This window comes from Cervus canadensis, chromosome 15, assembly GCF_019320065.1.
Source record: "Cervus canadensis isolate Bull #8, Minnesota chromosome 15, ASM1932006v1, whole genome shotgun sequence".
Classification (NCBI taxonomy): Eukaryota; Metazoa; Chordata; class Mammalia; order Artiodactyla; family Cervidae; genus Cervus; species Cervus canadensis.
The window spans coordinates 60,812,237-60,828,317 of record NC_057400.1 but is presented as its reverse complement, the minus strand read 5'-3'; positions in this window follow the sequence as shown (position 1 = coordinate 60,828,317).

The window sequence follows — 16,081 nt, the reverse complement described above, 5'->3', positions numbered from 1 at the left end:
TGCATATATTTCTATTAATTGGTTTATCAGTTTCAAATAATATTTTTGACTGCCAGCTCTTACAGACAAGACAATCAGAAAATTTATTTGCTTACTCTTTACCTTTCCTTTACTCGATATCTGTTTTTATTAGTTTATCATTTATGCATTTTCAGAGCATACAAAGTTTACATTCTGATTTTTTGCCCTTATTCTCACTTATAGGCAGTGTCAGTTCTATAGCTGTATGTATTTAAGTCCTCATTTCCAGTCTTGTTACTGCAGTTTTCCAGACCTTGTTTGCATAAAGTCATCCTTTTGTATCTACTTTTTTATTTACTATTAGGAAAGAAACATTTGAAGATATTTGTATTATTTGAGGATAATATGAATGTATACTAACCCTCCTCCCTCCCCAGGTAATCAGTTGAAAACCTGCTATAAATAAGAACATTCAGTAAAGTTGAGGGACACAGAATTAATTAATTAATTAATTTTTTTTTGGACACAGAATTAATTTAGAGAAATCAGTAGCTTTTGCTATGTAAGGAACAACTATAAAATAATACAACAAATGACTCCATAAAATACCTGGGAATAAATACATCAAGTAACATATAAAACTGTATCTAGAAAGTTTTAGAATATCCCTGAAGTGCACAAAAGAAGAATTGAAATAATGGTAAGATATACTGAGATTTTGCCAGGATGATTCAAAATCATAAAATTATCAATTCTTCATAACTTATAAACTTTAAAGTGATCCAGTAAGAGTACTAATTGTTTTTAAGTTAGAAAAATTGATTATAAAGTTTATATAGAAAAAACTTACCAACAAAATATTGAAAATAACTCTGAGAAAAGGAGCAATAGTGGTAGGGGCCAGATTTCCTGGTATTAAAACATTTCATGTCTCAATAATTCAACATAGAACTAGTATATAAATAAACAAATGGCCAGAAAGAAGTGACATGAAAATATAGTATATTACAAAGGTGCTATATCAAAACTAGAGGGTAAAAATGGATTATTAAACAAATGGTCCTGGGATGATGGGTGGCTCTCTGGAAAAACTAAAACTGGATCCACATTGGACCCAATTATTTACTGTGATGAACTTCAGTTGCATCAATAATTTACATATAAAAAAGAAGCCATTAAAATACTAGATGAAAATTTACTTTTTAAGGAAGACTTTTCTAACTATGAATCAAAAAACAAAATCTGTAAAAAAATATTAGTGAATTTGTAACTATAGAAAAGAAAAAATTTCTTCATGACAAAAATGTCACATGGTAAGTAAAAAGACAAATTGCAAACCTGCAAAAATTTTGCAACCATATCACAGGCAAAGAATGACTCTTACCATTATATAGAAAACTCTTAGAGCTCAACCAAAAACCAACAGCTTAAGATATGAGAGCAAAAAATACAGATAGCTCACAAATAACAAAATATGAATAATTAAAAAAATGTAAAAAGGTAGTCAACCTCGCTGAAAATTAGAGGTTTTGAAAATGAAGGGTATCCAATTGATTTATTGTTCTAGATTTTAAAATTCAAATTATGCTATTGAGATCCTATAAGTTGCATATTACTTACAATAATTGCAACTGCAGTTTATTTTCACACAGAGTGACATTTTATACTCTCTTTTATTTTGCACCTGTTTTCAATATTTCTGGAACAGGTTCCAATCACTAGGATGAATGTAGCAATTAAGGGCCTACTAAAGATGAATCATCCATATATGCTGTGTGAATTTTGATTGCTCTAATATCTGCCACTGCTATTAAAATAATTCATTCTCATTTCATCAAGTATTCTTTCAGACTTATTTTTCTTTTAGTTCTGACATTAGAAAGTTGTTTTTCTCTTTGAGGATCACAAAATGCTACCCATGTGAGATGAGAATTTTGCATTCAAGGCAAGCGTAACATTATTTCCTGAATAATAGTGACACCTGCAATCCTTACCATCACAGAAAATGGTAATTGGATCAGCTTTGTGTGAAACCCTCCTTTGGCAAAGCAGTTCTCTTGCTACTGCTTGTTTTGTTTCATTTGTGTTCTTATTCTACCCCATTCCTGAAGTTATTTTCATTTCCTCCAATAGTTGGTATCTTGGTAACATAAACATATTGGAGATGGATGGTTATAATACATCCTCCTTTTTTGATCTCTTCTGCAGAGACAGTACCCAGGGACAACTGGATTTTCCCATGTCTGGCTCAAGCTTTACTGAGTTATGTTGGTCTATGAGGTCACATTTGGCTGAGGAGAGGCTCTCTAAGCACACATTGATTTATCCAACTTGCCCACTAAACTGGGGCTCTACATTCCCTCTGTTCAGCATAGCCATACCAGCGCAAGCTGAATGCAGATGACTGAGGCCTGCGCTATCAAGCACTCAGTTCCTCCTTGGGCAGTTGCATACTTATGTAAATCAAGACACTTGGCGACTTCCCTGGTGGTACAGTGGTTAAGACTGTGCTTCCACTGGAGGGGATGCAGGTTTGATCCCTGGTCAGGAAACTCAGATCCCACAGATTGTGTAGCATGGCCACAAAAAAAGAAGCTTGTTCCCACATTTTAAAAAATGCCAGTTTTACTGTAATCACAACAAAATAATTTCAATTAAATATTCTATAAACTGATAAATATATAGAATGAAAAGAAAGTGTTGTTGTTTACATGATAACTAAACTGAATGCTTTGGAAAAACTCAACCAGAAAGGTCACTTAAAAATTCTGTCAGACATTTCTCCAAAGGAGAAATATACATGGTCAATAGGCACATGAAAAGATGCTCAACATTACTAATTATTGGACAAATGCAAGTCAAAACTACAACGAAGCACGACCTCATGCAAGTTGGAATGGCCATCACAAAAGGTCTACAAATAACAAACGTTGGAGAGGGTGTGCAGAAAGGGGAACCCTCCTAAACTGTGGGTGGGAATGTAAATTGGTGCAGCCAATATAGAAAATAGGACAGAGGTTTCTCAGAAAACTAAAAGTAGATACCTTATGATCCAACAATCCCATTCCTGGGCACAAATCCAGACAAAATTATAATTCAAAAAGATACATGCACCCCCTATGTTTATAGTAGCACTATTCACAATAGCCAAGATGTGAAAACAACCTAAATGTCCATCAACAGATTAATGGACAAAGAAGATATAGTACATATATACAACGGAGTATTCAGTCAGTTTAGTCACTTAGTCGTGTCCAACTCTTTGCGACCCCATGGACTGCAGCCGAGTTTCCCTGTCCATCACCAACTCCTGGAGCTTACTCAAACTCATGTCCATTGAGTCGGTGATGTCATCCAACCATCTCATCCTCTGTTGTCCCCTTCTCCTCCTGCCTTCAGTCTTTTCCAGTGTATTACTCAGCCATAAAAAAGAACAAAATTATGCTATTTGCAGCAACATGGATGGACCTAGAGATTCTCATACTAAACAGAGTAAGTCAGAAAGACAAAGGCAAATACCATATGATATCACTTACATGTGGAATCTAAAATGTGACCCAAATGAATTGATCTATGAAACAGAAACAAAATCAGGGACATAGAGAATATACTGGTGGTTACCAATGGGGAGGGTAGGAGTGGGAGTTTGGGATTAGCACATGCAAGTTGGTGTATATAGAACAGATAAACAATAAGGTCCTACTATACAGCACAGGGAACTATATCCAACATCCTGTGATAAACTATGATGAAAAAGAATATGAAAAAGAATGTATATGTATGTATAAATGAGGCAGTTTGCTGTACAACAGTAAATGGCATATTGTAATTCAACTATAGTTCAATAAAAATAAATGAAAAAACCTTAAAAAAGGAATATTAAAAAAGCATTAAAAAAATTCTGTCAGATTAAGTATTGTTGAGACACCAGTAGAGAAATGATACACTATGAAAGAAATTTTTTATTCAGATTGTTCTGAAAGACATACCTGAGATTTCTCTTTATATTAAAAAACTAAAATGCAATCTAGAAATCCTAGACAGCATTGTGAGTTTGGTTCATGAAAGGTAACATACAAAACTCCAGTCAGTAGATTCCCAAGTTGTGAGCACATACAGAAGTTTTGCTCTACATGAAGAAAACTGGAAAATGAATGTATATTTGTATGTTTTAAATTCAGGTAACATATTTAAAGCATGTGTGTAACACTTTTAAATGATTCAACTGTTCATACCAACTGATTTTGATTAACTGACCAGTTACAAATGTTAATTGTGTCAGATAAGAGTTTGTACTGAACTTGAATTTGAATGGTGTCCTTTTAAAATTTTCATATGGACTTAAGTTTTTTGAGATAGGTAGACGTTTGTTTTGGAAGAATAAATGTTCTTTTAGCATGCAGGCAAAGAGAGTAGAAAGTTTTATGAGATTATCTGAAATAAGGGCAGGATAAAATAGAAGGGGGAGCAAAATGAGAAAACTGTGGACCTGGAAGTCATTCTTCCTAATCCTGCTGGAAGAAATTTATGATTTAAAAATCATAAGTTAACACCTCTTCTCCTCCCCTCCTGGTTTCTGTTAATAAGAGACAAAGACTTTCAAGCTAATAGTAAGGATATTTCAAGTATAGGTAACTGTACATAACACTAGCCACTTCTATTTTAATGTGAATTTGTTTTTAAACTTTGTGTAAATGACCAAGACTGGTGAGGTTTCTGGAAGGTAATGTGACTAAGAAACAGGAAGAAAAGTACAAACACCAGGCTAGACCAGGGCGAGACAGGATGTACCTTCTTTAGGTAGTATTATATAAAGAAAATCTCTGACTACATGGACAAAGCTGTTGGTTTCAAAATTTTCCATGCAATCAGCGCCACACTGTTGATCTGAGCAACTGAAATCTTATTGATGTGCTTTTTGCCCATTTCATGCTGACCTGCTATTACTGTGACAAGGTGTATTAACTGTATTTGAGTAAGTGTATTCATCAAGCCATTTTATTTTACTTTGTTTTGGTTGTAGCAATTGGAGCTAATATGAAATTCATCTTTATCTGTAATCTAGCAGGATTGGGAAGTAAGTCTCTAAGACCTAAATGGATACAACATAACCTGAGTGCTAAAAATATGTGCTTTGAGTTTATCATGTCATGAAATCATTCTCCTTTTTCTTAGGTCCTGGGGAAAAATTATGCTTTTTATTTAATGAACTAAGAAATTCAGAGAGAAACAAAGCAATATTGGCACCTGATAGTAGACATAATTTGAAATCATCTTATAATATCATAAACTTGATCCCTTTACATAAAATTACATAAAATCCCTTTACATAAAATATGTAAATTGTCTGTTTATAAGAATAATAATCTTTTAAAATAAAATTTGAATTATTGCAAATAATTCTCTGTTGAATTTCATTTTCTTTCACTTATAGAGATGCTTGAAAAATAATTTAACTCTGTAAAACTAGAAAATTACTTATAGTAAATCTAGGACCCATTTGGGCACAGAAGCTTGTGAAGGGAAGAAGACATAATTTTCAAGGTAGAAGAATATTGCCTCTTGCAGTGTCTTACAGAGCTGTTGTACTGCTAGAGTGAGGAAAACGGTAGCTAGAGAAGCAGGGAACATAATTACAAGCAAAAAGGGAAATATAATTGAATTTACTGTAAAATGTTTCGAATATTTGCAGTTATTCTTCCATTTACTCAGGTGAATGATAAAATCTTGCACAGTTGATAGCAAAAACCTCGTATTTTATATACTTGGCTTTGAGGGTAAAAATAGTCTGGTTAAAATAGACTGGGAATTAAAATGTTTATTTTCAGTGGTAGTACAGTTAAAGAAAGCATAGTGTGTTTTTGTTTGATGTTAAGTCTGATGAAATATTTGTCTGGAAGAAAAATACACTTGATGTTGTGTGTATGTCTGTGTGTAAGTGCATGCACTTGCTTATGTGTTATCATCCCAAGGCTTTCTACCTTTTCCGTCTGTCTCCTCACAGTTCAAACCAATTCTCTCTCACATTCTATATACTTCAGTCTGGAAGTGAATAAAACCCTCCTAAAGTTGTTTACAATTAGCATAAAAAAGGGGGAAAGAAAGCACTGACTATAATTTAGTATCAATGTATCTGACTCCACTGATTTGATTAATAATGCTTCCAATTTGTGGAAATTATAAGAGCAAATGGTAATTATTGCCCTTTCTGCTGGACTTTGAGTTCAACCTACATTTTTGAGAATAGTAAATATAAATTTTTATAATTTTATGACATTATACTTGACAGAAATGTAGAGAAATACTTTTCATGTGAAAACTTTGCCAGAGAGGAGGAAAGTGAATTGTAGCGAAGCTTTTGTTTGCTTTCATATAAAATTAACTTTTACTAACATAACTTCTGTTAAAGCAAATCCCCAAATACATAGGACCTCAACATGTTTAAGTGCTTTGCAATTGTGGGAACTCAAATTCTCACTAAATAAAAAAAAACATTAAAAATAAAGGAGAAAATGGAGGGGAAAAGGAGAAATGAAAGTTTGGATAAAAAAATAACATTAAAATGTGAATCTTCTAAATGTTAATATAGAAACAAAATTAATTTTTAATCAGAACTCACACACTATTTTTTTCAGTCTGTTGAAGTGTTTTAAACATTTTTATGAAGGTAAAAATGCATGTGGTAAGGTAAGATATTTTTGGAAAAGAGGACTAGAGAAGGAAAACTTGCTCTGCTAGATGAGAACATGCAGTAATTTACTGTATTTGAATCAATATGGCATTGGCATCAGAACAGACCAGTGGAAAAGAATCCAAAATCTGAAAATAGATTTGGTGAGAATGAAAATTTAACATATGGCAAAGGTGATATTTTAGCTCATTGGGAAAGTGTTTTTTGCAGCATAAAATGCTAACATGATTTACTTTCTGATTGGCTACCCATCAGGAAGTTCATAAAATTTTACTGGTACCTCACACCATAGAGACAAATTTGGATGGATTAAAAATTAAATTTAACAAAAACACAGTGACAAACACCTATAAGAAAATCTAGAAGACCATGGGTATAAACTGAGTGGGGCGGGGGGGGGGGGGCGGAAGGAGAACTTTAAATTTTTAAAAAGTACATAGAAAAAGTAATATATTTCTAAAAGATATTTGTATATAGAATGCAGGTAGATTAATATTTATAATATATAAAGAGTTCTTAGGACTGACACGGAGATATTCTAAGAGAAAATAGGCAAAGGATAATAACTAGGCAAATCAGAAAGTAAGTAATTCAAAAATCTCAACCTCCTTTTAGACGAGCAAAAGTTAAACAAACTAATATCTGTATACCTCTCACACTGGCAAAAATTAAAAAGAAGGAAAACACCACTTTCTGTCCAGAAATGGAGATGTGAGAGTATTTCCAGATGTCACTAACAAAAATGTAAATTATTGCATCCTTTTTGGAAAGAAATGTGGTAATGTCTATTTAAAGAAACAAATGCACAGTCGATTTTGATCTTGCAGTCCCTCTGTTAGAAATCTAGCCGGTAGAAATAATAGCACCCATGAAGATTCTGTATATAGAATATTCTGTGTACAGAATATTGGTTGTAACATCACTCATAGTGGCAAAGAACTAGAAACAAAAATGAACACTCATCATAGCACATTAATACCATGAACTATTTTGTAGTCATTAAAAAGACTGTATTAGAACCATTCTAGGATATTTGGAAGGATTTCCATGAGGTATTTTTGAGTGAGAAAAGAATACTGACAATATTGCATAATATTCTAACTTTGAAATATAAGTAAAATCCCTCACTATAAACATATATATGCATTTTAGAAATATTTATAGTTTTATAATCTGAGAAATTTTGTCACCTGGGTTACCTAGGTGGTGATGGTGCTGGTGATGTTGCAGGTAAGAGGAGTAGAGAAAGGAGAAAGGTAGTGAATTAGTTTTTTTGTTGTTGTGTAACAAATTAACTTCCCTCGTGGCTCAGCAGTAAAGAATCTGCCTGCCAATGCAGGAGACACAGGAGAGTTGGATTTGATCCCTGGCTAGGGAAGTTCCCCTGGAGAAAGAAATGGCAACCCAGTTAAGTATTCTTGCCTGGGAAATTCCAAGGACAGAGGAGCCTGGAGGGCTACAGTCCATGGGGTCGCAAAAGAGTGGAACATCGAAACTTAAAACATCATACAACTATTTTCTCACAGTTTTTGCGTGTCAGGAGTCACATCTGCTAAGCTGATAACTCTGCTCAGTGTCTTATAAGGCTGCAAGCAAGGTGTTGGCAGGACTGATGTCATTTCTGGAGCTCATGATGCTTTTCCAAGCTCACACGATTGCTGACAGAATTCACTTCCTTGCAACTGCAAAATTGCAGGCCTTGGCTTCTCTGTGGCTGTTGTCTGGAGGCCGCCTTGATGTCCTTGAGGCCACCTGCAATTCCTCATCACATCCTTTTCCATTGACAGTTCAAAACACAGCTGTTTGATTCTTCAAGGCCAGTAAGAGAGGCTCTTGTTGCTAAATCAGCTAAGATGTCTTATAAAATGGAATATAATCATGAGAAACAACCCATGCAATCACTTTTGCCATATTCTACTGGTTAGAAGAAAGACATAAGTTTTGCTAACATTCTAATGCAGATTATTACAAGGTCATGGATCACTAGGGGCAGTGGGGAGATGAAGAGTAGAGTGTGTTTTGTTGTAGAAAGCCAAGCAAATAATGGAAAGAAACAATATTTCAAAAAGACCAAAAAACTAATTGAAAACAGAAACTATCAAGATTCATGTGACCATACATATATGTAATAAATAAAATCTGAAAACAAAGACCTTTAAAAAAAGAAAACAATTGCCACATGTCAGATCATTAGCGTTATGCATTTCCTTGTGTTCTTTGCAGACCATTAATATGACATATGGTAACATGTGCTTCTTTGGCTTCTTCATGAAGAATGTGCTTTATTGTTTTCTTTCATGTTTCAATCCATTCTAAATTTCATCCATTCAAAAATTCTGTTTTCAGAGACCCATTATTTTATGTATAACAATGAAAGAAAAGAGAATTTTAGTTAAGCTGAGCCTTGCAAACACCACCACTTATGAGACATATGCCAATATAACAAACTTGAAAATGTGAAAATATATTCAACTAAGATTTGATGAAAATCTCTTGGGAAAATTTTCTCCTTGGGAAGACTATCTTTAGCTTCCTGCTGGAGGCCTTTAAAATCCAATGTCAATGTATGGCAAAAACCACTACAATATTGTAAAGTAATTAGCCTCCAATGAATAAAAATAAATGAAAAAAAAAAACCATGTTCAAAATAAAATAAAATAAAATAAAATCTACTTTGTCTCAAAAAAAAAAAAAAAAAATCCAATGGGTAACCTCCTCCCTCTCAGACATTGCCTGCTGAAAGCCACTGCTTGCATCACATTCTTCTATTTACTAGTCAGATTTAGAAGAGGTTAGGCCAAAGCAGAAATGATGCTCAGTAGTGGACATGTCTGGTTGTGAAAGTAAAGTCCAATGCTGTAAAGAACAATATTGCATAGGAACTTGGAATGTTAGATCCATGAATCAAAGTAAATTGGATGTGGTCAAGCAGGAGATGGCAAGATTGAACATCAACATCTTAGAAATCAGTGAACTAAAATAGAAGGGAATGGGTGAATTTAATTCAGATGACCATTATGACTACTACTGTGGGCAAGAATCCCTTGGAAGAAATGGAGTAGCCCTCATAGTCAACAAGAGTCCAAAATGCAGTACTTGGATGCAGTCTCAAAAACAACAGAATGATCTCGGGTTGCTTCCAAGGCAAACCATTCAACATCGCAGTAATCCAAGTCTATACCCTAACCACTAATGCTGAAGAAGCTAAAGTTGAATGGTTCTGTGAAGACATACAAGACCTTCTAAGGGATTGAAATGCGAAAGTAGGAAGTCAAGAGATACCTGGAGTAACAGGCAAGTTTGACCTATGAGTACAAAATGAAGCAGGGCAAAGGCTTATAGAGTTTTGCCAAGAGAACGCACTGGTCATAGCAAACACTGTTTTCCAACAACCCAAGAGACAACTCTACACATAAAAATCACCAGATGGTCAATAGTGAAATCAGATTGACTATGTTCTTTGCAGCCAAAAATGGAGAAGCTCCATACAGTCAAGGAAAACAAGATCTGGAGGTGACTGTGGTTCAGATCATGAGTTTCTTATGCAAAACTCAGGATTAAATTGAAGAAAGTAGGGAAAACCACTAAGCCAATCAGGTATGACCTAAATCAAATCCCTTATGATTATACAGTGGAGATGATGAATAGATTGAAAAGATTAGATCTGGTAGACAGAGTATCTGAAGAACTATGGACAGAGGTTCATAACATTGTATAGGCAGCAGTGACCAAAACCACCTGAAAGAAAAAGAAATACAAGAAGGCAAAATTGTTGGCTGAGGAATTCTTACAAATAGCCGAGTAAAGAAGAGAAGTGAAAGGAAAAGATACACCCAACTGAATGCTGAGTTCCAAAGAATAATAGCAAGGAGAGACAAGAAAGCCTTCCTAAGTGATCAGTGCAAAGAAATAGAGGAGAATGGGAAAGACTAGAGAGTTCCTCAAGAAAATTAGAGACACCAAGGGAACATTTCATGCAAAGATGGGCACAATAAAGGACAGAAATGGCAAGGACCTAGCAGAAGCAGAAGAGATTAAGAAGTGGCGAGAACATACAGAACTATACGAAAAAGTTCTTAATGATCCGGATAACCATGATGATGAGTTCACTCAGCTAGAGCCAGATGTCCTGGAGTGTGAAGTCAAATGGGCCTTAGGAATCATTTCTATGAACAAAGCTAGTGGAGATGATGGAATTCCAGATGAGCTATTTCATATCCTAAAAGATGATGCTGTGAAAGTGCTGCATTCAATAGGCCAGCAAATTTGGAAAATGCAGTGGTGACCACAGGACTGGAAAAAGTCAGCTTTCATTCCAATCCCAAAGAAGGGCAATGCCAAAGAATGTTCAAGTTATCATAAAATTGCACTCATTTCACATACTAGCAAGGTAATGCTCAAAATCCTTCAAGGCAGGCTTCAACAGTATGTAAACTGAGAACTTGCAGATGTACAAGCTGGATTTAGAAAAGGCAGAGGAACCAGAGATCAAATTGCCACTATCCATTGGATCATAGAAAAAGTGATGCAAGTCCAGAAAAACATCTACTTCTGCTTTATTGACAACACCAAAGCCTTTGACTGTGTGGATCACAACAAGCCATGGAAAATTCATAAAGTGATGGAAATACCAGACCTCCTCACCTGCCTCCTGAGAAACCTGTATGCAGATCTAGAAGCAATAGTTAGAACTGGACATGGAACAATAGACTGGTTCAAAGTTGGGAAAAGAGTATGTCAAGGCTGTATATTGTCACCCTACTCATTTAATTTATATGCCGAGTACATCATGCAAAATGCCAGACTGAATGAATCACAAGCATGAATCAAGATTGCCAGGAGAAATATCAGCAACCTCAGATATGCAGATGATACTACACTAATGGCAGAAAGTGAAGAGGAACTAAAGAGCCTCTTGATGAGGGTTATAGAGGAGAGTGAAAAAGCTGGCTTAAAACTCGACATTCAAAAAGCTAAGATCAATGGCATCTGGTCCCATCACTTCATGGCAAATAGATGGGGAAGAATTGGAAACAGTGGCAGATTTTATTTTCTTGGGCTCCAAAAACACTGCAGATGGTGACTGCAGCCATGAAATTAAAAGATGCTTGCTCCTGGAAGAAAAGCTATGACAGACCTAGACTAAGCATTTTAAAAAGCAGAGGCATCACTTTGCAGACAAATGTAAATATTTTCAAAGCTATGGCTTTTCCAGTAGTCATGTATGGATGTGTGAGTTGAACCATAAAGAAAGCTGAGTGCTGAAGAATTGATGCTTTCAAACTGTAGTGCTGGAGAAGACTCTTGAGTGTCCCATGGACAGCAAGGAGATCAAGCCAGTCAGTCCTAAAGGAAATCAATCCTGAATATTCATTGGAAGGACTGATGCTGAAACTGAAGCTCCAATACTTTGACCACCTGATGGGAAGAGCCTATTCATCAGAAAAGACCCTGATGCTGGGAAAGATTGAGGGCAGGAGGAGAAAGGGGTGATGGAGGATGAGATGGTTGGATGGCATCACTCACTCAGTGGACATGAATTTGAGCAAACTCTGGGAGACAGTGAAGGACAGAGAAGCCTGGTGTGCTGTAGTTCATGGGGTCACAATGAGTTGGACCCAATGAATGAACAACAAGAGAAGGATAAGTTAGACAGTTTCTGAGAGCAATTTCCTTAGTGGTTTATGGTACCAGAGTACATTTTCATGTTAACTATGCAAACTCCTCTAAATATATATTTTACTTTAATTTTTTGTAGAAAGAAGCATAAAGTGAAAATAGTAAAACAAAATTTTTGAATTAATTTTAATTGTCAGCTGCAACTGCTTGGGAAACTTTTTTAGCTAAGCACAGCAAATAGATGTAATTATAATACTCTGTGTTAGCAATGTTTTACCTTAGATAAAATGAATGCTAATCAAACTTGTAAAGCAATTTAAATGAACTACCTGTTATGGCAATTTCAAATGCACTGAAAGTGACTTAATTTCTGTAATGAGATAGTATTTTTAAAAATGAAGGCAATTTCCTCTTTTATTTGACTATTTCTTTGCTCAAAGTCTTTCGTTTATTAGGAAACATTTTTCTTATGGGATCTATAGGTTGCTGCTAAATTTTTATATGATATCTATTAGCATTCTCCAGATAAAGTCTGTTACCATGTTTTTTCATACCTTAGTATTAAAAACAAATTTAGGTGTCTTTTGCTTCCATTGTTAGTTTGTAGATCTGAACATTTTTCTCTAACCTTTCTCTGAAATTGAATTTCACGGTGCTAATCTAGTTTTCATCAATAAAACATTTTAACTAGAACTCTAAGAATTTATATATATTTCCTGTTTCAAAGTGACCTGAAGCAATCTGGTGTCTAAGTTTTCTTTTTCTCTTCAGAAATCAGTGACAGCATGTCAGATATAGCTTCAAGCTGGAGTCTAATTTTCAGTCACTTTACATACCTCCCTTATGCAGATGCCCTACAGATTTCAAGGGCAGAGATGAGATCAGCAGGATCAGTTACCCATTTGTGCTTTGTCAGTGTTATATTTACTGTTGTAGGAGTACCTTTTCTTTCTCTCTGCCTTTGTCTCTGATCTTAAGAACTGCTTGAATTTTACCCTTATAAATCTTAATTCCCTGTTTCCTATTTTGATTTTTTCACGCACAGGCAGCAATAGATGCTGGTGCTATGGCACACATCGCTGTCTCTGAGGATGGGTGTCCTTATTAGTAAACATAAATGCTTGGGTTTCTTTTCTTCTGGGTTAGAAGTATATGATGGCTTGACCATTTAGCCCTGGGGTCCTCAGAAATATACCTTGGCTTTATGATATTATATGATATTGACAAGTTGAAAGCAACATAAACTGATCTTACATTTTCAAGTTTTTATGAAAATAAGCTGAAAGATTTAACCTCACCCAGAACTGGTGAGTGGAAAAGGAAATGGCAACCCACTCCAGTATTCTTGGCTAGAGAATCCTGTGGACAGAGGAGCCTGGTGGGCTGCTGTCCATAGGGTCGCATCGAGTCGGACACGACTGAAGTGACTTAGCAGCAGCAGCTGCAGAGCTGGTGAGATGGACCTATATCCAGCCAGTCAGCAAAGGATTATTTCCCCAACCTAATGAAAACTGGGGTCACCTGTATCTTGCACCTTAAAATAGAGATAGCACTTTTCACAATAGCGCTCTTACACTTAGGCAGCTGCCCCAGACTCAATCTCACCTATCAAAAATCCAGAGAGCTATATTACTATGTAAAACAAAAGGTTTTTAAAAAAGTCCATAGGAGGCAACGGATATTTGAAAAAAATACTAAGGCTTCCCTGGTTGCTCAGATGGTAAAGAATCTGCCTGCAATGCAGGAGTCCCAGGTTTGATCCCTAGCTTGGGAAGAACCCCTGGAGAAGAGAATAGCAACCTACTCCAGTATTCTTGCCTGGAGAATCCCGTGGACAGAGAAGCCTGGAGGGCTACAGTCCATGCGATCGCAAAGGATCAGACATGACTGAGTGACTAAGCCCATTAACAAAAATGAGGCAAGCCAGCTACCTAACTCTCTAATCGACTTTACCGGCATCAAGTCAGAGCACTAGAACATCTTGTATTCCAGGAGGACTATCTCATCTTGCCTTTTTTTCTGTAGTGTTTTTATAAGGTTTTTCTTTAATCCCACTTGGGTTGCTTTAATAGTATAGCTTTGACTGGGTGACTTAAACTACAGTTTATTTCTCATAGTTTTGGAGGCTGGATGTTTGAGACCAGGGTGCCATTACGACTGGATTCTGGTGAAGACTGTTTTCCTTGCTTGCTGATGGCCACCCTCTTGCTGCACCCTCGCAAGGTGAAGAGAGGAAGCTCGTTTTCTTCCTCTTCTCGTAAGGGCACTAATCCTGCCACGGAGGATCCCTTCTATTACCTCACTTATAACTAATTACCTTCTAAAGGGCCCCTCTCTTAATACCATCACATTGAGGGTTAGTGCTTCAGCGTATGAATTTGGAAGGGGGACACAAATATTCAGTCCATAACAGATGTAAAATCTTAGTTTTATTTTTTTAATAGAAGAACACAACACATTGATACTGGGATAGATGAAATAGTTGAAAGGTACAGCTCTTGGTTACTTACAGCTCCAAATGAGAGAAGAGTACACTCAGGACTAGGCAGAGGGTTGCACCCAGAGAAGGGTAACTCCAGGCTGTGCAGAAGTGGTGTTGGTGGTGGTAATGGTGTAATAGGAGGCAGTTTGTGAAGGGCAAGAAGGACGAGTTTAGCTAAGTTGTGTGGGCCTCCTGTAGATTGGCTTGTTTGAATAATTTTGCAGGTTCTGGGGCACAGAGGCTGTCCTTTGATGTTTGATACTTGGCCTTGGGGCAAATAGGTCAGGAGCATAGACACCCAGAGTCTGAGAGAGTCTGATTAAGGGAAGTGGTTTTGGTGTGGACTCAATCAGCTGCTGAAGAAGAGAAACTAACCACCTTTAGACAAGGTTTTAAAACTGGGTTAAGGCAGCAGAAAAAATTATATTACACATGGTTGTTAGGAACATGATTTCCTATCATTCTCTCAGTTTTCATTAGAGGTTGGTATGAGGTATGGCAACAAGAGAAAGGTTTCTGTGACTTTTTAAAAGTCTTAAAAAGTTCTATTGAAAATAGTGCCCATTGGTATCTGTGATACCAATATGAAGACTCATTTTATAAATTCTTAGGATTTAGTGTTATTGACAAGTGTTTCCCAATGTATTGGTATGGAGCATTTAATTATTGGGTAACAAATGCTGTGGCTTCCGGTTTTTCTTTTGAGTAAAGATCTCTTCAATAAATAGCTGCATTCATGAGTAGAGGCCTCCACCTGGGCCTTGAGCATGTAGTAAGCTTATTATTGTTTTTTTTTTTTTTTAATTTTATTTATTTTTTATTTTATTTTATTTTATTTTTTTTATTTTTTTTATTTATTTTTTTTATTATTGTTTTAAATCAGGAAACCTAAAGCTAATTTCATGATGGGTGATATTGAGTACACTTTTATCTTTTTTGAACTTCACTGTAAAAGGGCAATAAAACCTGTATCATCACTTACAGGGTTTGTATGAGATCCAAGTGAGATGATTTTATAGAAATTATATAAAACAGTGTTTTTCTGAGTAATACTATAATTCATATAGCTCAGGCTGCAGCCTGTGGGCACAAATACAATCATTGGTATTGATATCCAAATACAAAGGGTTTTTTAAGCTAGAGCCTGCTCATGCAAGACTCTCAATCACCAAGACTCTCCATGTATATTCACTTGTCTCCTGAAGATTGTCTCACAGGTCTTCAGGGAGGCTCTGTGGCCTCTCGCTTATATCTATTCTATGTAATAGAAGTCAAGTTGCTGGTGACAATTCTAAGCCTGAGGGCTTAACCCTAGTCTGTGGAAGACC